Source organism: Botryllus schlosseri, chromosome 11, assembly GCF_051294905.1.
Source record: "Botryllus schlosseri isolate E-star chromosome 11, Bs_hap1, whole genome shotgun sequence".
NCBI classification, from domain to species: Eukaryota; Metazoa; Chordata; class Ascidiacea; order Stolidobranchia; family Styelidae; genus Botryllus; species Botryllus schlosseri.
Window position 1 is genome coordinate 5,020,562 of NC_137246.1, and position 22,605 is coordinate 5,043,166.

At 40.8% G+C, this 22,605-nt stretch overlaps 1 long non-coding RNA gene across 1 annotated transcript; it reads right to left on the reverse strand.

Moving 5' to 3' along the window:
• Positions 1-10,382: 10,382 nt before the first annotated feature.
• LOC145450892 (uncharacterized) lies at positions 10,383-21,839 on the reverse strand. The gene is made up of 4 exons (XR_013918626.1): positions 21,236-21,839; positions 14,206-14,346; positions 13,796-13,875; positions 10,383-10,862 (listed from the first exon to the last, which is right to left on the reverse strand). It is a non-coding gene; the product is annotated as an uncharacterized LOC145450892 (long non-coding RNA).
• Between the last annotated feature and the right edge of the window lie 766 nt (positions 21,840-22,605).

Consider the following 22,605-nt stretch of genomic DNA (forward strand, 5'->3'; position numbering starts at 1 on the left):
ACCACGAGAATGTGAGAAATGTAAAACACAATGAGATCGGTGGATCGAAACTGTGCAGCATAAATCTATTCTTTTCCACACATCAAACACAAAAATACCCAATTTATTCATATTTTGATCAAATTCTCCTTTTATAGTGTAATTTGTGGTAATTCGGTTATTTCAAAACAAGTATGCCTGAGCCTACAAAAGGATGACGATGTGTAAACACAGACGAAATAAACAAGCAAGCAATATTATATTTACCAAGGGGTATTCAAATATTCTCGATAAAATAAATCAATATTGGGATGTGCATTAATGAAGTTCTTCGATGTAACTCCTGTTATTAACTTAAATTAGCTTGAAGTCATCTGCATGAACGTCCTTCTGTACGATTTTGATGGGGACAGATTCGCAATAGGCAGCTGGCAGATCAGTCATGATGTGAGCATTCCAACTATCTTGATAACTCTGTTCCATATATTTGATTTAGAGGAGAAACCTTCCCATCTCAATTTCCCAGGTTTTCGGCTACGCGATGATACTGAACTTCCATGCTCATGCTTATCTTTGATCCAAGAAGGTTCGTGAACATCACTTCTACGCTATCCCCATAGTTTATTTTTTGTCATCTCAACCCAAGTCAATATTTTCGTTTTTTAGCAAATCGTGAGTACAAAACGTTGGTTCACTCTGTATTCGTAGTAATGTTAAGCAGTCGGTGTTAATTTTCCACAACAGTTTCTACAGCATATACTATTGCAATCCACATCTTCCACTATACATCCTATATCGTAGAATCATTTGAAATCAGATCTGGCAGGGACTTAAAGCAACAACCGGAATTTCAAGAAGTGTGGGTAATTGGCTGTAAAGCAGAGTTAATGTTGAAGATGAGCTATGACATTTTGCTTTAGTTCCTACCTTACATCTCATTCATGTAAAAATATCAATCATCATGGTGGCTCTTTGGCAATGCATCAAATTGCATCATTTATACTTTACCTTGAGTCCATAAACGCGATGTTTCAGTCTAATGCTGGTGGACCGTTTGCTGTGCCTGGCTTTTATCCTGATCTCCCAACGTGATACCAAAGTAGGCCTACTCCTTGTAATTGCACTTTGTGACATTTCACATATTGACTCGTTTCATGTTCAATGCGTTCTCGTAACATATGTAGCAAAACAAATCTAGGTCATTGAGACACTTTCACTGTCTAGCCATATCACTCATTTTTAACATACTTAAAACACCCAGGAATTGAAAATTCTGAAAATGATAGCAAGGGATAGTATTTGATAGTTAAAAAACGTCGTAAAGCGAGTTACATTTGAGCCCACTAATCATCGGTGATGAGATAAGTGTCATTTGACTCTTTCTGTAGCTCGAATGAGGGGGTACCCTAATTGACATATTCTGCCGGAAAATAGTCTCTAAATGATAATTTTTAGGATAAAACTAACTATCTCTTTATGTACTACAACGCACATGCTAGTACAATGTAAGAGATGATATAAATTAATCTACGTCCATATTCACCTCCTCAAGCGCGAGCTCAAAAAAGAGGACGAAAGAGCGTCCTCCGAGGACGCTTTCAAAAAAGGTCAAAAAAGAGGACAAATCCTCTTAAAAGAGGACATATGGTAACTCTACCACAAACACACCATTTTTTGGCATATGCAAGAAGAGGCAATATCTCACATCTGACAAAAGAGAGCCCCTTCGGTCACAGGAATGCCATTTTCGGACTCAGCGCCCCTGATACACCCCTAATTCAATCTCACATATCATGATTTTCGAAAAAAATATTATTTCGTTGCCCTGTGTAATATTTTTGTCATTAAAACACAGCGTACATTTACGTCCTAGTCTCGTGAAGCGCCAAATGTTTGAAGATAAAAATGAATTCGCTCAATGTAACTCGTTACTCATATACCGCTGGGATCAGTTTGCAAATATAGGACAGACTTAGTTCATTGCATCATTCTCTTAAATTCACGGTGGAAAAAGGACATAATAATTCTCTACCATTTCTTGACGTATTATTGCTAGAGAAACTGAACCATCAATTCGTCACTTCAGTTTACCGTAAACCGACATTCACCGGAAAATATTTCTCGTGGAAGTTCTTCTGTCCGAAGAAACGAAAACTAAATTTGCACCTTGTTCACAGAGCCCTCATGATTTGATTCCAAGGAAACTTGACTGAGGAATTGGAGTGGATTAGATCCATTCTATCGAAAAATGGCTATCCAGATAGCATTATAGACTTCGCTATTGGAGTAAACTGCGAAGATTTAGGTAGCCGGGAGAATTTCGATCGAACAAATGTCCAGTATACATCTACCTTCCTTGGCTCGGCTCCGTTTTGAACAGATTTACCAACTAGGGATGGTGTGAACTTGAGGTTCACGTTCGCGTTCTGTGTGTGAACCTCGGAAATTCAGAGGTTCGCGTTCACAACAGAACCTTGGTAGGTTCTGCACTGTGAACCTTTTTCATATATTACAATTTTCACTTCAATATGATATTTTTGGTTCGAATTTATTGCATTTCAACTGCGGGCCACTCTATGCATGACGCTGGCAGCATAAAAAATCAACACAAAACGAGCATGCACCTTGACAATCTAAAAGATTTTACTGGCTTTGTTACAAAAGTTTGCACGAAATATCCAGCTTCCCGTTTATGAATATTTAGTAAGTGAATATTCTGCTGTGAGCTTGACCCGCAACCACACAACATCACGAGCGACATGCAGTACCTGTAGTCAGCGAATGATGCTTATTCAACCAATCAATGAGATTGATATCGCTTTCTGATGTGATAAATCTAGCAGTCAATCTTGACTTCATATGTTTACTGTATCATTAAAACAAAATCCGTGCGATTGAGGTGTTGGCTACAGTTGTATCACTTGTGAGGTAGCCTAATATCGGTGCCAAATATGGAAACATGTTTTACGCTCTACCCAATGTAGCAATAGTCAGCCGCCGAATACATTGTCCGGTCTGGTGAAGACCGTTAAGGCGTAAGCTTATATTCACTGGCAACTCCTCGTCGAAATTGTCGGCAAAGTCACGGATGATATTGATTTTATGGGAGTATCATATCATTTGACTGCCTCAGTTGATACATATAGCGAGGTTTCAAACGCCAATATGTGTTTAAGCATTGTGTCATTATGTGGCCCGAGTCGTCGCTAGGTATCGTGCACACTAATATAGGTTATCACTTAATTGAAATGTAGGGTTGGAATTAGCAATATGACGTCACGTGACGTCATGAGGTTCACGTTCGCGTTCACACAGAACCTTTTAAAAAGGTTCGCGTTCACACGAACCTGAACCTTTCAGAGGTTCACACCATCCCTATTACCAACTCAATTCGAACGATTGTTGAATCTTCCTATAACACTGTGAATGCAAGAATTGTTTACACGACCAAACAAATTTTTCCCACCTCTCAATAGGATTTGCTTCCCGCTAATCATCAAAGTATGGTTATTTATGAGTACAAATGAATCTGCGACAGTCGTTTGTTGGAACTTATTAAGCAGTACGTTCCTGGAGTAATAAGATCGACATCACAGCTGCTTGGAAAACCTGGCACATCAATGCGAAAAGGCGTCCCGACGATGTTTTCTTTTCTGTTCGCGGACAGATCTACTTTCCATGAAGTGCACTTAACACCATTGGAGTCGGCGTTCATAAAACCGAACTATACGGACCTATGTCGGCAGAAAGAATATTTGTATAACCTTGAGATTTCCCACTAGTTGCCGCTCTGTAGTTGTTGTGTGTAGTTGCTATCAGACATCGTTTCTTGTTCCTGTGTAATATTACATTTGCTACGGTAATTGCACCCATCTGTGTCTCACGTTCACATTACTGTTTTACGCTGCTTCAATGCAGAAGTTCACAATAAATTACCAAAGCAATTCATTTTTGGATGATACAACTGATTGCTAGATTTACCTCGCAGGCCCAAGATGTGAATTACTTACGATTCGGTGCGGTGATCCGTTTTCACCGGAAGGTAATAAATAATTGATGATAAATCGCAATTTCGGCTATTTTTGTGTTACAACAATATGACCTACCGCAGTACCGTGTAAATAAACTTCAGTTCGAGTTTACTAGATACCGCTTTGAACGGCATAGGACATATGACCCCGCCGGAATGCGTGGCTAGGCTACTCCACATAACTTACACTAATTATATAGTCTAGATCAGTGGTTCTCAACCGCCGGTCCGCGGACCGGTGCCGGTCCGCGACGACATTCCTGCCGGTCCGCGAGGTATATTACAATTTTTACCTTAATTTCAAGATGCAATGTTGAAGGCGACAAGTACAGAACATATCCGAGCTGACACCTCGCTAAACAGCGCAGTTTGTGCGATCATTCGTTTTCGATTCATTCATTTCGGGCAGGACCGTAACTGGGGCTCCCAAACCGCCCAATTGAAGAGATGCCGAGCTTGAAAAGGGCCCAAAATTATTTTGCAAATGAAAATAAATCATAGTGTGATTTTTTGAAACTTTTTTCAACTGCTTTGCGCGATTTAGTGTCACTAAATGCCATGCTTAGAGGTGCCCTCTCCCGAGAAACGCGCATGATTTATACCAGTGGTTCTTAACCTTTTTTCCTCCAGCGCCCCTTTTCAAAAATTGCCTGGGTCTGGCGCCCCCCTATTTTAAGTAGCCTACTCTAGTAAAAACAATTGCTAAGTGGTCGAAGTCCGGTGGGTCTTTTCTGGTTGGAACTGTACTATTGGAAATATTTCGCGCTTGAATCGCGCCCGAGGATCACTCGAGTAATTAACGATATAATACTTGTATATGTGCTATATTCGGGATCAAATCAAGGTCGTTATTTATATAACAACTATCGGGTAGGCCTACCGCCTCATGGTTTGAGCCCGATGTACACATCCCGAATTCACCTCTGCGTTTGGCAATACGGGAAAGTTAATTGTATTGGTATTTGTTTTATTGTTTTGTGTTACTATAGTAAATCAACTGAGAATGTGGCAGAGATATCTGCTCACATTGAATTTAGCACTGCACCCAGCTCTTAACTTTAAGATGAATGTATTCTTCCAAACAAAGTAAACCATATTATATAACGTTCATGTGCGTTGTGGATCACAAAACTAATCAGTATCATCTTTTATGATACGATGAAGAAATATTCTGACGAATTGATTTTGTAGCTCTCAAATAGGCTACAATTATATTTCGGTAATCATTTAGGCCGCAAAGCTTCAAAGCATCTTTAATGTACAAAGGGCATCACTCTCGTAAGTAGGCTACCTCTTCGATTTCAACACATATGCGCGGCAAGATACAAATACCTAGCTGGAAACATTTTGTGGAAAATAACCCGAGCTAGTGTGACGGGAGTGTTTTAACGGGGAATTGGCGATTCAAAAGAACGCGCAATTCTTTTTACACGAATTAAAATAAACCACTGCATTCATGAGAACAGCGAATGTATAAGTTTCGTGACGAAAAATTTCGGGATTTCACATATTTTGTCGAAAGTTAATTTGGAATTATAACTCAGGGATATATACAACTATTTTTCTACTATATATTCATATGCCTCTACTATATCATCTACTGCGACGCCACTTTTCTTCAGCCCCATAGCCCCATACCGCCTCATGATCCCAGCGCCCCTCACTTCGCTCCCTTGGCGTTTCCGTCACCTTTAAAATCCAAATCGCGCCTTGGGGGGCGCTGGAGACAAGGTTAAGAACCGCTGATTTATATAAATAGGCATTTCGTCGTCAGCCATTACCACGCCGCGAAGTACCAATACAAGTTCAGACTAACATGGGACTACGAAGGTTGTGCCAAAAATTCGGCTGCGAGAATACCGATTCAGTCATGAATGATCGGAAATTTTCGCTATTGGCGCGATTAAGCTGCATAGACTTTCTGCTTACACTGAGTAGCATGAATGTGCTCACAAGTACAGGTGAAAACATCCACCCAACTGTAGGGTCTGGGGGCGAAGAACCCGGAAGTTTGGCTTATCGCCCTGTGTGGGCCCAAGACCAGCGTTTTTGGGGTGAGCTGACGAAGTAATTTTTCGGCCCGGGTTTGCGCATGGCCGGCACAGCTGCTGTAGGCCTAAGGTGTTGTTTTGCGGCACGCATTGTATTCGTAGTTGCCAGAGTAGCCTGCGTCTGGTGGCAGTGTGCAATGAGCAAGGTAGCACGACAAGGTGCTTGGTTCTACTCCGAAACGCTTATTCTCTCGATATTGTCAAAGAGAAGAATATTATTTGTGTTGGCGTGGTCGGTTAAACCCACGGCCTTCGGCGCGAAAGACTGGAAACGACTCTCGGCGGTAGCACGTTTATCTGGACAAGGCAATTCTATCTCGACTCGGCTGACTCACTACCATAAAATCACATGGATGCCATCATGAAGATAATTAATTACGATAAAAACCCTCTAAATGTCACACTCTAGCACAGGGGTGGGCAAACTTTTGAGCTCGCGGGCCGCATTCAACATCTGAATCCATTCGCGGGCCGCACTATATAAAATTGGGATTATAAACCAAAACGCAATATTGATATTTGATTATTTAGTGAGGACACAGAGATAATATATGTGCTTATCTAAAACAAGTCAAACATTGCTTTGATGATATCGTACACCCGTCAGAAACATAGAGTGGCGAGATTTCATAGGCTTGCGGACCTCAATAACCAATTTGTCAAAACTATAGAGATGAAAGTCGGTTGGTCTGATTCTTAGAACAGGATTGAAATTTAAATCTGTTCATAGATCTACTAATTCCACTTTTGGTTCAGTTCCAGGACAGACAATGCTGACAGCATCATAACCATGTTAGCATCAAACACGCTTCTACTATGTCTAGATAAAATATAAATACCCCAATTCTACGCATACAGACAACGAATCTACCTAAGACACGCCCGAATCGTTTTTTATAAGCACAACACTGAAATAATTAAAAATGGAGTGGCCAATCTGAAATCCCACCCGTGATCCAAATTATGTCAATATGTCGTTGCAGCTATCCCGCTGTTATATCAATTATTTACCTTAGATCAGTGGTTCTCGGACTAACTTTTTAGGACACGCCCCCCCCCCCCTTATGATGGTGAAAGATTTCGCGCCCCCTTATCGTCATATCACAAAACGCAACCAGGATGCTAGCAAACCTAACGGGTAGTTGGATGGCAGATTTTTAAATACGCAATTCACACTAAATATAGATCAACAACTTTCAATTTGATGTAAATCGCGCGGAGCGCGAAAAAATTTTTCAGTTGAGCTCAGCTTCGGGCACCCCTTCAGATGCTTTCACGCCCTCAAGGGGGGCGCGCCCACCAGTTTGAGAACCACTGTCTTAGAATTATCATGGTGAAATATATTTAGAAAAAAGTTATTCAAGTCCCTGCATTCGATTTTTAGTACGCATTTTATCAATATTTCTAAAAGTTTATTTGGACGCTCGCGGGCCGCACAGAACGGTGTTGCGGGCCGCATGCGGCCCGCGGGCCGTAGTTTGCCCACCCCTGCTCTAGCACCATATAATTGCAAAAAACCCTTACATACTTTACATTTTGGCTTCATTTCAATTTTGAAAGTTCACTGGTCCGCCTGACATTTTTGGAAATTTTACCGGTCCGCGAGGTGAAAAAGGTTGAGAACCACTGGTCTAGATTACTCTCGGTAGTCGTGTGTTGTTACTTGTTAGCCGTTGGTTGTGGTCGTCATAGGCGTAGCCAGAAAAAAAGACGTTTTCTCCCACATCCCGTTTTAGACTTGCACATTGTGACTCCAGCGTATCACCAATGACTCAATCAGAGTCAGCTGAATTTTCGATGTACGTTTAATTCGGCAGTATCAATATACGTTCCGCGGAGATAATATAACATAACTTGCACTGCCTTCAAAATATTCCATATAGCTCTGTTGCGCACCTCACAATCCCCCCGTGACCCATCGATTGAGAGCCACTGTGCTAGGATGACTTAACATCGAGTTCTCTGTGATAAGTGAGTATCGTTGTTCTGTCATTGCGACTATAATTAGTACACGTAAATTGTAAGGCATTAGGTTTGCAAACGCTACTTGATATGAAAAAGGGAGATTTACTCATTGGCCCTTCTAATTGAAACTTGTTTCCGTGGATATAACATGAATGTTGCGAAGTCCTGACCATAAATCGCTAGTTTAAGCAAATGGATCCACAAATACGTACACACACTGCCTGATGCAACTCCATGCTATTGAATAAACGTGAAGTAAATCAGACACATATTCAAATCGGTAATGCTGATGAGACGTATACTCTTCACAAGCCAACACTACGTATTAGACACCACTGCAAGCAACGTTTACGCCAGACACGAGAATCTCTGTACTGAAACTACTGATCGTCTTTAATGGCGTGTATCGATGAATAGTAAACGGTAAGAAGAACGCTAGTGAAACCATACCGTACCGTGCCGCGCCGCGCGCTGATAGAATGTTGATTGAAGTCGATTTGTTCAAACAATTGTTTGAAGATCAAATATTGGGAAGTTTCTAAAATACGATAAGAAATATCCAATGTGATTGGGACATTTGTATCCGCCCTCCAATATATATCATTTGAATCAGGGCGTCGTATACTCTTTAATCCATATTCATTTTATTCCTAATATTACCCCGCCGGAAATTATCGCCTTACTACCGTAAGCCTCGAATTTTGCGAGTTGACGTACTATATCGCTTCGAAGTATCAAAAGTCATACACAAATATTTTCCAATAGTTTGCCTCGTACATTTGATGGATTTTCCATGCCTGCTTAAAATGGCCACTCCCATTGCACGAGATCCTCGTCAAAGAGAAATATCTACTTTCCCCCACCCAATAGCAACTTAACTAAGAGATTTAGCGACTACTCCCGACCTATCATCTGGAATGCATAACCACAACATATCCGTGAATTGCCTTAAAATAGATTCAAAAAGACCTACTGAATCACCCCTTGTCGTAATATTACCACTGATGTCCTACCTCGCCTATACATTGCTTCATTCATCATTTGCAACCATCGTTTCATTTTTCTGTTTTCCTTTTTTAACTAACATTTTTTACAGCCAGACTTTATAGAGTCCCTGAGTCAAGTGTACGTATTTGATGCTGGTGTGATCAGACTAGCTGACCTTCACGGTCGTATCGATCATTCCTATCTGATACCGAATACTGTGCATGCATATTCTCTGTTCCACTACCAATTCCGTCTGTTTGTTATGTATTTTGGTTGGACGAAAATAAAAACTCTCTCTCTCTCCGGGCCCCGCACGGTAGACATGATAAACACAACAGGATTATTATTATTATATTCAGTATCTTTAATAGTGAGGTTAGGGGGACACCTGTCGCCGTTTAAGGACTTCTGTTCCACCGACAATAATAGGTTGTATGGAGAATGATCCAAATATATCCATTATTTGCTCTTTACCAGTGCTTTTCAACCTGTTGCATGGCAGTGATGGTCCGCAATTGCGCGAATGAAAATATTTGCGGCGTGAATGGCGAAGGTGATGCGAATGTGGCGAATGAATATCCAAATGAGTGCGGATGAAAATTGTAAATAATTGTTAATTTTTCTGACGTGGAATAATTTAAAAAAAAACGAATAGAACGTTCAAGTACAGTGTCCCCCTAACTTTTGTAGTTGTAATGCAATTGTAAAAACTTGTTTGACTTTCGACACACCACTAATCGTAGCTCTGACAATAACATTGTCTCTCACAAGCATGGCGCCGGAGCCGGAGCAAGGAACCGGAGCCCCGGAGCCGTGTACTTTCAACGGAGCCGGAGGTGGAGCCGGAGCTCTAATTAAAATTCTGATGGAGCCGGAGCCGGAGCTGGAGCCGGCTTGTTGAAAAGTAGCTCCGGCTCCGATCAATTTTATAAGATGCTACGCCAATACTTTTGGCTGAATTCACAAAATTTTACGGTAATCGTTCAACATATCAAGAATTGTTGCCTCGTTGGCGCGACATTTTCTAAACTGATCATGTTCAAATTTTTCATACATAACGCGCTAAACCTGAGTATGCGATATCTTTCGTGCAATACTGCATTCTGGAACGTGGTTATTCGTCATACCCGCAATTTCGTCATCAGCACCACACTGATGGCCAATAGAGCGGTTCGGAAAATATTGATCACAATGTATTTCACAAAATGGGACTTGTTCTTACGTGAACTGAGCAAATTAAGTAATATGTAATTAGCCAGTGGTTCACAAAGTGTGGTACGCGCACCACAGTGGTACACGAGAGCTTGTCAGGTGTTACGTGAAGAGTGCCGTGAGTAATGTCATGCCTCAGATTGGCGAACTTCTGCATACACTCTAAAAACTGGGCCCACCTTTTAAGGTGTTTCAAAAAAAACCTTCAAAAGAGGAGGGAAATTTTTCCACCTCATTTCACCTGGTGGTTATTTTCCCACCTCATCATAAGGTGGGCAACTTCCCACCTTCCCCTATCCGGATTCCGCTTCATCCTACCCGGATATCCTCGAGGTACAGCATATAACCACACTTCAAGCCTCCACAAAACACTAAATCACCTTCATTCCAATGACTTTATTTGCAAATTAGTCACGAATGTGATCCAGTTTGGCATAAGCTGCAGTAGTGATGAAACGCGCCAGAAAAACTGAAATGACAGTCAGAAACTGCATGTCGAAGATCCAATGAATTTCTTGCATCACTGCAAATGCCTCATGGAAGCTCTCGATATTCTTCACCTTTTCAACATCAAACCAGACGGTCCACTCTTTCTTCATTGTATCGTAGCAAATTGTAGGACACGCGGATGTGGGTGTCTTGAAGAAATATAATATTATGTGAAAGAAGCATCAGGTCAAACATACACTTAACACACACACACACTCACACACACACACACACACAGATGTTATTTCAGTAATCAGCTTAAAAAATATACCGGCAGCAGGGCACTGCGGATCCTATTTTCAGTCAACATATGATATCAAATAGCAGTGGCGGCTCGTCCTATAGGGCAACTGGGGCATTGCCCCACCTAAAATTCTGTTCAATAACAATTCTTCACCATTTATAGACGCACACCTATCTATATAAACCGAAATCACAGCGAAAATCGTATAGTTCTTGTCCTTTCGCTTGTAAATGCCCATATATAGCGAAGTCTCTGCGAAAATCGAATTCTCTTCTGTGTTTTCGCTTTGCGAATGCCTAGCCGGGGCTTGCCCCGGTAGCGCTCATAACAAGCTTTCACTGTCTATTCTCTCAAAGCCGCGCACAATAAAGAAACGGTGATTTACTCTCTCCTATTCATAAAATTACCGAGCAACCGGGGCACGATAGCTCTGTGCCCTTAAGGTGTGATGTAACAATCGTATATATAGCTGAACTCTGTTACCGTCATCTGCGTTTAGTCGACCTTTGCTGGTATAGGTCGATTTTAATGGGGTTTCACACCATGAAAACTCTTGAAACTTGTTCTGTCATGTCGTGAGGGTGGTATTTAACACTGCCCCAAGTTTCAGGGTTTCTACTTAAAGTTTAGGGTAGTAATTCCGTTTCCGAAGTTGAGTGTGTGCTGATCCGTCATGTATCGCAAACAGATTTTACTCAAAAGCCGGTATTGGTATCCATTGGTTTTGACGATGTTCAATACCGAGATCGGTTATGACATTTGGCACGGCAAGTCTTAATGTTAGTATCGAACGCTGTACCAAGTTTTAAGTTTGTCACTGAACTGTGTTAGTGGTAATTTGGCTTCCTAATTCGAGTGAGAGCTGACTAGTCATTTATCGCTAACAGATTATACGCAAAGCCGGTATTGGTCTCTATTGATTTTAACGATGCTCCTTACCTAGATCTGTCATAAGCTTTTGCACGGTATGTCTTGATTATAGTATCGAACGCTGTGCCAAGTCTCAAGGTTGACACTCAATGATTAGGGCAGTAATTTCGTTATCAAGGTCGAGTGTGGTAAAGATGTGCTCCGATCTGACACTTTAGCCTACAACACATTGCGGATTTCACGCAAAAGCCGGTGTATCTGCGGTAACGTTAACTGAGATGATGATATCATTCTCAGTTTGCATTCAAATATTTACTTTGATATTATATTCTCCAATGTCAATTTCACCGTGAAATTGTGGCCTTCAAGCCATTTGCTTACAACCCCCTGTCAAGCGCGATAGTTATTTCGTTTTCGATGGCGGCTAACAGCTGATCACTTGATCAGCCTATTCCTCAGTAAATGTTACGCAAAATTCGGTGTTGGTCTGTTCGCATTAATTTTGACAGTGTACCAAACCGAAAAGGGCCATGAGGCCACTTCTCGATAATGTCATGTAACAGTGTACCAAGTTTAAGGCTTTCATCCACGTATTTATTCGGTAATATATTTTCCAAAGGCGATTTCGCAGCAGACCTATAAGACAGTAATAAAAACGTATGTGTCGTGTTACAGTCTCCAGTTTCAAGGCCAAAATCTCTTATGCTGTACCGACTACCGAGACCAAATTTCCGAGGCTGCTATTCTTAGTTCTTTAGAATGATGTTTTGGATTCAATAGGACAGGCCCAATCTATGAGATAACAATTGCGTATCTGTCCGAATTCGTTGACCTTTCCAATCAGGCTTACGCTATCTCTCGAGTTATAGTCATTTCCATTTCTGCAGATAATTAGTCAGGTCTAATGCGAACATGAACCGTGTTGAATCTTTGTTCCGTACGCCGTTTACGCAGTTACCACACTTCAAGTCACAGCTCACCAGCAGACCTCTGGCACATACGTTAAAATCACTGTTGCCGGGAAAATTCATGTTACCGTACCATCATTAAGTTACTTGTTTACGTTGGAAAACGCCATTGCGACGTCATCTTGATAAAAGTCGCTTGCAGCCCTTTCCCCACCACCCGATATTGTCACGAGCCGCCACTGTCAAATAGCAAATAGGCCAATGTATATGCGGACTTGGCCAGGTGGAAGTGATGACCATTTTGAGTCATCAGCTAATGTGAACAGTAACCTTTAGTAGAGTGGCTCTCAATTTTTTGTCGGTGCAGACCCCTTTTCTTAACCATCAAGGCAAGGCATCCGTGCAGACACCCCTAAAGTTTTAGTTCAAATCATGCTCAATAATAGTGCAACCGCCATCCACCTTTTGTCAATAGTCCTTTTTTTGCAAGTTGCAAAGGTACATCTTGGCGAGTTTGAAGTAGCAACCTCGGATAACTATTGACATCTACTTTTTGAAACTACTTGAGTACTTTGCAGCCCTTCATTTCCTACTTCAACTTGAAGTAGCTTTGACATGGATTTGAAATCACTACTTCTACACTGTACTAACCTTGAAATATCCGAAGTGATGCTTTACCCGAGCTAAGAAAATCACAAATTATATTACCATTCAGGTTAAAATTTAGAGGTCTGCAAACACCATAAAGATGTGCTTCACGGACCCAGAGTTAGAACTGCGGGTTGTGGGACCGAGCTGAAAAGGGAGCATGGGCTTGTAACACCGGTTTTAGGTTTGCTCCTCACTAAAAAAGGTTGAATACACCACATTGACAAAAATGTATTGATACTATAATTCAATAATTGATATTATAAAACGTAATTTTCAGTATTTAAAATCGTCTCCGAATCTCCACAACTCGACTACAGTTGAAGGTCGATTTTGTGCCAGTAGTGGAATAATTTTTCCCATCCCAAATTTTAAGCAAACAGGTACTTATAATATTTATACAAATCCGTACCTGTTGAACCTGGAAGAAATTGCCACATCCTTCATGAAAAATTGTAGGTATAGAAACAACCCGGTCTAGATTTTGAGATGCTGTAAAACAAAATATATTATAAGTCCAAGTTGACCACTAAATACATACAGGTCAACATCAACTCATTACAATACAGCAGAGTGGAGTGCGTCAACGCGTCGCGTCGTAATGACGGATTAGTAGGCTATGGATTAAAAACAGTGCGAAAATTGATGCCATGCAATTGCAACATGACTGAAGAACGCTTTATGAGCCTATATCGCGAGAGGGTTAATAGATGGAAATTACCTACTCAATACAAATATTTGAAGAGATCAATGCTTATGTCAAAATCAACAGCTTTATTACACAAAGGTAATAGATATAATAGCAGAAAGTGAAAAACACACCAATCACAATCCATCATTTTGTCTTCGGGACATCGATGTCAGCTACTGCGCTTCATCCTATCAATCATATTTTCAACCAATTCTGCGTTGAGGGGAAATCATGCTCATCTCGTCTTCAGGGACAGAAGACGAAACCGTTTTCTGCAAAGCAGTCGAAATTTGAAATATGCAGTGAAACAGAATAAAAAATTCATTAGGAGAATAAATTTGTGAAACCGAACCTCAAATCATTTTTTCAACAGGTGAAGCAGCAAAAATGAGCAGATTTAAATTTATAGGCTTTACTTTGCCTTGGTGAGCCAGTCGAACTTTTCATGCTACTAGTAGGGCTGGGCAAAATCATCGAGTACCTGAGTGATTCAATTCTGAATCACGTAATATGCTTCGAGTCGGGTCAAGTAATCAAGTATCACTCATTATGGCGTCATGACAGAATGTAAAAAGTCAAAGTTAAAATATGTACCGTTTATGCCACCACCAAGAATTTAATGCCTTTTATCCATCACATATAAAATGCTTTGGTATTTTTCGACTCCACCAATTTCATTCGACTTGGTGACAATGCTGTTGGATGATCATGACTTCGGAAATATGCTACGTAGGGTTGTCCAAAATTTGGAAAATCTCAAAAAGTCTCCGTGATTGTGTCTCATTCTATAGATTATTGATAAAAAACAACAATAAGCCTGAAAGAAGCTTACAGGAAAGCCGTTAAGATTTCGGCCAAAGCGTTTGAAAGTAGCTGCTCAAGAATAGGCGTGCCACTGACCATAGAACCGCGAGAAGACTAGTAATCAAATAACCACGGCTCTTGATTAGCTAATCGGCTATGCTTCAATAACCACGGCAGCAGCAGCTTGCTGATCAGGTGGTCAAGAAGTCTGTTACCGGCGGGGATTCCGAGTGCGCATTGTTAGTAGTTTGGCAGGTGATGATTTAAGATTAATTCAGGACATGTTGAGGTACGAAATACATGATGAACAAACAACATCTGCTTCACAGAAGCTTTTACAGCATGACTGCTTCATTGTGAAGGAAACGGCTGAAGCCTACATGTAGTGTTTTCATCGAGAGAAAGCAACGGCGCTTATGCAAGTGTTGAGCGAATTCACCGTTTCTGTACGGATCCACCGTCAAGAGCTTAACAATGACACTATACGTTGTGTGATCTTATTGGGCTGAAGCTGTAGTATATAGGTGACGTTTTGAATGCTCTAGGGCTCGGCGGAATCAGCCGGTTATGCTTGGCCCTTATCAGATGCTTACAACAAATTGAATGCAGTTGTAGGCGTTGTTAAAGTCCTTAATGATAACGCAGAAAAGAAGTGGTAATGTACGCACACTCGCACAGGCTGTGCTGGATATGGTATGTCAAAGTCCTTATTGATCCCGCAGAAAAGAGGTGTAAAGAAAAGCACAGACTATGCTGCATATAGTATCCAGCATAGTTTGGATATCATATCCAGCATAGCCTGTGCTTACCTTAAACCTCTTTTCTGCAGCATCATTAGGGAATTTGACAACTCTTATGAGTGAATTCAATTTGCTGTAAGTATAACTGCCAAGCATAACCGGCCGATTCAGTCGATCCCTAGAACCTTCAATACTTCACTATACACTAGAACTTGGATCCAATAAGATCACACAAAGTAAGTGTCATTGTGAAGCTTTATATATTTGTATTCACTGATGGTGGATCCGTACTGAAACGGTGAATTCGCTCAACACTTGCATAAGCGCCTTTGCTTTCTCTCAATGAAAACACGACATGTAGGCCGGTAGCAGACTTCTTGAACACCTGATCAGCAAGTTGCTGCTGCCGTGGTCATTGAAGCATAGCCGATTAGCCAATCAAGAGCCGTGATTATTTGATTGCTAGTCTTCTCGACGTTCTATGGTCAGTGGCACGCCCATTCTTGAGCAGCTACTTTCAAACGCTTTGGTTGAAATCTTAACGGCTTTCCTGTAAGCTTCTTTCAGGCTAATTGTTGTTTTTTTATCAATAATCTATAAAATGAGACACAATCACGGAGACTTTTTGAGATTTTCCAAATTTTGGACAACCCTAATGCTACGTCCAGTAACCTTGGTATCTTTGATACTATAGGTTTCGTATGCTACGATACCGCCAATCAAGGTTTAAGGCTTCAACTGTGAAAATTAGTATTGAAACTATAATTCTCGGGTATAAATCAACTTTCAGTGGAGAGAAGCGTAATATCAGTACCGGTACTCGAAAATATCGTATTTTACTACTCGACTCGAATCATAAGAATTAATATACTAGATTCAGAGGTTTGGGTACTCGAATCATTGTGCCCAGCCCCAGCTACAAGTGATAGTCACCTGCCAGTTGCCTAATTGTGCTGCGTACACCAATTCCCTACTGGATCTACTATATAGCATGGTTTCATATTAGAAAATGACTTTAACGCAGAGCGAACGTTTGTAGTTGTATAATTGTATATCTGACTCCAAGAAGGTTGCGTTTACAATTCGCTGCGTGTTTCTTCTTTCGTTCAACGGACCGGCTGACCACGCCGTACGACCTTGTTGGCTAACGTACCACGTAGCCTGTCTATTGCACACGTATTCGATGGATCACACTGACGAATATATTTTGTTTCCGTCTCCCCGACTGGTAACTTTATTGAATGTCACGTACGGTTCAAAATGCAATATATATTTCTCGCAATTGGCGAAGTACTTATGAATGTCTATCGACTTCCGAACCAGCTAATAATCATGAATGTATATCAACTTCCGAACCAGCTAATAATCATGAATGTATACATACACACGTATATCTCGAAAATGAACCCAACGTCGTACGATTTCATATCTCGTTATCTACGTTCACACGACAAATTATACAACTCACAAAGGTCTTATCAAGTCTCAATTCAGGGAATTACGTACGGTTTACCAACTCCTTATTAACCATTATTCAAATGGCGCTATACCAATATATTTCGTTAAAAGTTCCCCCTTCTTACCAAAAAGAACTTGGTGTAAAAAAAACGAATATATTGGTAAATATCTTATACCTAGGGTCATACAACATATGGACTGGGGCTAATCATAGGGACTGAAGCTAATCCTAGGGATTGGAGACAGGAAACGATTTTATATGCAGGGGCAAAAGTAAACTAATGAAACGACATACCATCCAAGCGTGGCATTCGGAAACCCTATTTTACGTTATCAACTCGGTACGACTCGCAATATCATCGTTCCGTCCTACTGGCTACTGAAACTCAGATCAACAATAGTTAACGTTCAAACAAAACAAAGAAATAAAATACATAATTTAACCAGCTTAAGAGCGGTACCACCGTGACATCAACGGTCACTACGCCTGCAAAACAACAAAGTAATGAAAATGAATAATGAATATAAACTAAATGGGACATATACAATGTAATTCATAGACGAAACCAGTCTATATGCGCTGACGAATACCATCTACGTGTATGCAAGGTCAACACCATAATTCATTCAGCAATCATGCTTCAAAACCCACAGGACATGCCATTCACTGTCATTCACTTACTTCTTCTACCTTCTCATCATTACTGTTAACCCGTCCAGCGGGAACAGCAATCATTCTCACCTACTAAATCCGTGTTGTTCGTACGCAACAACAGAGGGCTTATGGCACCTCAACGACAATTCTGCCGTGACCATCTCAAATTTGACGCACAGTTCCGTGGCACATAACCGGGCCTACACGAGACCAACATTTTGCCCTCGTGGCCCTCCCAGCACTTGTCGAAATACATTAATTTCAATCAATATACACTTTAGCAACGAGCTTCGGTGACCCCACCTTACATTCTACAACGGGGAGTCACAACATGATGCAGCAATCCTGCATTTACATACATATCAATGCATAAAGCACGCTTTTCACTACGCATATCTTTACTTTACGCGATTCAACGATCGATGATGCAGCAATCCTGCATTTACACAGCGTATTAAGGCACAATTTTCATCACGCATATCTTTATTCTACGCGATTTACTGCAACACATAATCATTCAAATGTCTTGGTCTAACAATTCGTCTCCCTCTGGACGTATATCTTGGACTTGACTCGTTGAGAGTTCTGCCTTCATTACATGTTTGGGTCTTAGATTTGGATTCATGTCCATTATTATCGCGATCGACATCAATAGGTAAGCATTCAGATGTACGCTCTCGAGACGCGTCACTAACACTACCCGGACAGTCGCTACCGCTGTCATCACAACTAGACGAAATTACATGTACGTCACCCGGATTTCCCGCGGAGTTTAGTACCACTGTGTCCGCATCAACGGGCGGAAACTGCTGAACAAAGTCATCGAACATGTCTTTATCTACATCAAATGGCGGAAAAAGTAACAACGGTCTGTTTATGCAGACTACTGAAATACAAATCAACAACATAAGGCGCTCAAAAAAAAACACAAACATCACGTAATACCTCAAAACAGTACATACACGATATTACGGCAACATTAAAGGATACATTACATAGGCATTCAAAAACCGATAATATTACTCGCACGCAAACTAATTAGAAAGATACTGTTATGGGTATTAAAAGGCCTAAACTCACTTGCAATAATTTTATTCTAAATTGATATGAAACTTCCTAATTCATATCACGTAGCATTTAACATTGGTATATACCAACAGAACGAGAGTGTGCCCTATTTATTGTATTACTTGCAAAGCAATGTTTGCAAATATCATGCACTACCGCGGTGCATATTTTCTCAATGATATACTCAACATAAGGGTATCGTCGTATGGCAGAGGCCTAATATCTCTTCATAAGGCTTGCAATATATCATCATTCATCACACATAAATAATAAGCTATTCAGCTATTGGATGCATCATGGCATCGAATAAATAGGGTAGCCTTCTTGCCACGGGTTTACCCGCACACATCTCTTATCAAAACATCATGCTATATAAGCACCTGCGTCCTACAGCTCTAGCAGCGGAGGATTAGACTCGCAGGAAATGCGACCCCTACCTGGGTGTAGAAACCAATGATTGCAAGTTACTTTACTAAACTATACTTTGTCAATATCCCAATAACAGTAACCAACTAACGTCGTAGTGCAAGAAAATAAAATCGATCTACCTTAAATTTTTCTAATCAGTGTGATGCATTAACCAGCGATTTCAGAGCTCTGGGGTTCATGCCCGGAACTGCCTCGGCATAAAAGTTATTTAACTTATGAGTAATCGGAACCTCAAAACGGTCCAACGAAACTTTTTTAAGCAAATCGTAGCAATTAGGATCATGTGGGCCAGGAATACTTCCATCGATAGGGGCTAAGTGTGCGTCATTCAAGTTCCTCAGCAAGTTTAGATATTTAGCTTTCTGCGACCGCACATTGTCGCCTTCAAGTTGACATTCTAACGTCATGAAATACCGTGACGGAGCATTCTCGTTAAAAGGCCAATTGATAGTAATCTCGCGAGAAGTGAATCTATCCAGAGGTTCACTGTCACTACTTTCCACTTCCATTTATGACAGTGAATAGCAATTGCTCATGCGAGAATTGAAAATGATTACCTTTTCCGTTGCCCGTACACGCAAATGTCGTACTGCACACAGACGAAGATTCCGCCGCAAAACAGCTCAGATTCTAGCCCGAATTATTGGCTATATCACTGAAAAAACAAAATTAAAGTAAGCCACATGGAATTTACACCGAAATACTAGAAATCATCTACTTTCAATTTACTTATTTAATCGGAAATGTAATATTCACACCACAATACACATTTACAACATATCTCGACTCTCTGACATGACTCAAAGAATGAATTCTGATATTTATGCAATTCACTACACACTCCACCGTCTCTGAAACCGAAATAAAATGCAAAGCCCTCTCCGGGAATGCTACTTAACTTCAAAATATGGTACAATCCTCCGTATCTTCTGCGCAGGCGCTCTTCGTTGTCAATTCTTCTTGCGAGAACGTCGCGATGCCTTTTGTTTCCGTCGTCGCTGTATTGCTGATTGATCTTTCTCGCCGTTGTGCAAGGCGAATCTTCGATTGTCAATTCTTCTTGCGAGAACGTCGCGATTACTTTTGATGTCCGTCCTCGTCACTGATTGTTGATTGAACGTTTTCACCGTCGTGCGATGCGTATGGTCTTTCTCGCCGCTGTGCAAGGCGAATCTTTATATTTATCGTGTCCGTGGTCCGTTGCTGTATTGCTCTTTCTCGCCGTCGTGCAAGGCGAATCTTTATATTGATTGTCTTCGGTCGGCCGGCCGGTCGGTCTTGATTGATTGAACGTCGGAAGGTCACCACTTTAACGCAGAGCGAACGTTTGTAGTTGTATAATTGTATATCTGACTCAAAGAAGGTTGCGTTTACAATTCGCTGCGTGTTTCTTCTTTCGTTCAACGGACCGGCTGACCACGCCGTACGACCTTGTTGGCTAACGTACCACGTAGCCTGTCTATTGCACACGTATTCGATGGATCACACTGACGAATATATTTTGTTTCCGTCTACCCGACTTGTAACTTTATTGAATGTCACGTACGGTTCAAAATGCAATATATATTTCTCGCAATTGGCGAAGTACTTATGAATGTCTATCGACTTCCGAACCAGCTAATAATCATGAATGTATATCAACTTCCGAACCAGCTAATAATCATGAATGTATACATACACACGTATATCTCGAAAATGAACCCAACGTCGTACGATTTCATATCTCGTTATCTACGTTCACACGACAAATTATACAACTCACAAAGGTCTTATCAAGTCTCAATTCAGGGAATTACGTACGGTTTACCAACTCCTTATTAACCATTATTCAAATGGCGCTATACCAATATATTTCGTTAAAATGACCATAAATTGCATTTACTTCTAAAATTTTCAAACAATTATTTCGACTGAACTGAAACAAAGCTCAATCTGACTCAAGCATGTAAATTTGAAAAGGCAAGTTTGAAGCATGAAAATTCATTCATTAGTCCATTATCGTCTCACCTTCCATTTCTTCACGTGGCGTAATGTAATCTCCATTCTCAAATATGGCGGCCGATCGTCAGACAGCCGACAACGATAGGAACAGTTGAGCAACTATATACGGGTTTATGCTAGCGAGAAAAGAATGCGTTCATACCGCATTCCTTAACAGGAAGAAGCGGTTCATATTTAAAAACGTACAACTATTGCCTGTGTAGTAAGAATAAGCACAACTCATAAGAATTCGCTTCATAATGAACTTCAAGAGGAGAAGACATGCGCCGCCAACGCGGTCTCTTCGATCTGTCTGCTTCGAGGTTCGGCCGCTGATTAAATAAAGCGTAACCGACATGGCTGATCAGTCAGCATGAGATATTAGAATCTTCGCTTTTTGTGTTCGACTTACTGCTTAGTACACTAAATAAATATTATAACTATCATTATTGAGTACAGACTAGAAATTGACTGAATAGGATAGTAAGATATAAGTCGAACCATAAGCAAATCGGTGTTTGTGAAACTCGATGGTTGAACGGGGTTTCCCTTAGGAATGTGGCTCCCGCGGAAACTCAGCTGACTTCACGGAATCGCCGCGCAAGTAACTGATGCGTTGCAATAATTTAGTAATTAAATAGTATATTCATATGGAAATGAACCCGAATATTTTCGGCTGACACTCGTCAGGGGTAATCGTCAGCAACTAGTAGAGAATTGGAAAGAACATTGTATATCAACAATCGTATCACAAAATATGACGTCACCAGCATGAAAGAGAGAGCGTTCAATGTACTATTTTTAGGTGGTACACGAACTCCTTTTGTTGACAGAGTTTTGATTGGTGTATTTTGATAAAAGTTGATTCCAAGGCACACAAATGGAATTGTGAGCGGCCTCGCCCTACGATTCGAAATCGGTCGTCTCGACCGATTTAGTATATATTATTTGATATTATTTTCGTAGTTAAATGCATTCAATGCTATGGATTAAGCCCAGGCTGGTCTCGGGATTATATGACAACGTTGAAACCGCTGATACCAGTCACGTCTTTGAAATGCGTAAGCAACATAATGAAGTTTCTGTGCAGTGATGTGATGATGAATGCTGAACGAGGACGACGGCAGGTTCTGCAAGCGAGCTGCAGAATTGTTGGTTTTCGAATTCAGTTGTTCGTCAGACATTGATTCTTATACTGCCTGTTCATCAGTCATTAGGTTACTTGATATCAGTTGTCAGGATGACATAAGAGCGAGGTATCCGTGTTGTTGCAGAGGTACCGTAACTGGTGGTTCTGATTTCTGCTGTCATTTGGAATGATTGTGTGGTGAGGTAATGTATGAATATATGCTGGCATGGTCAATTGGTCATGTTTATGATTTTGGAAACACACTGGA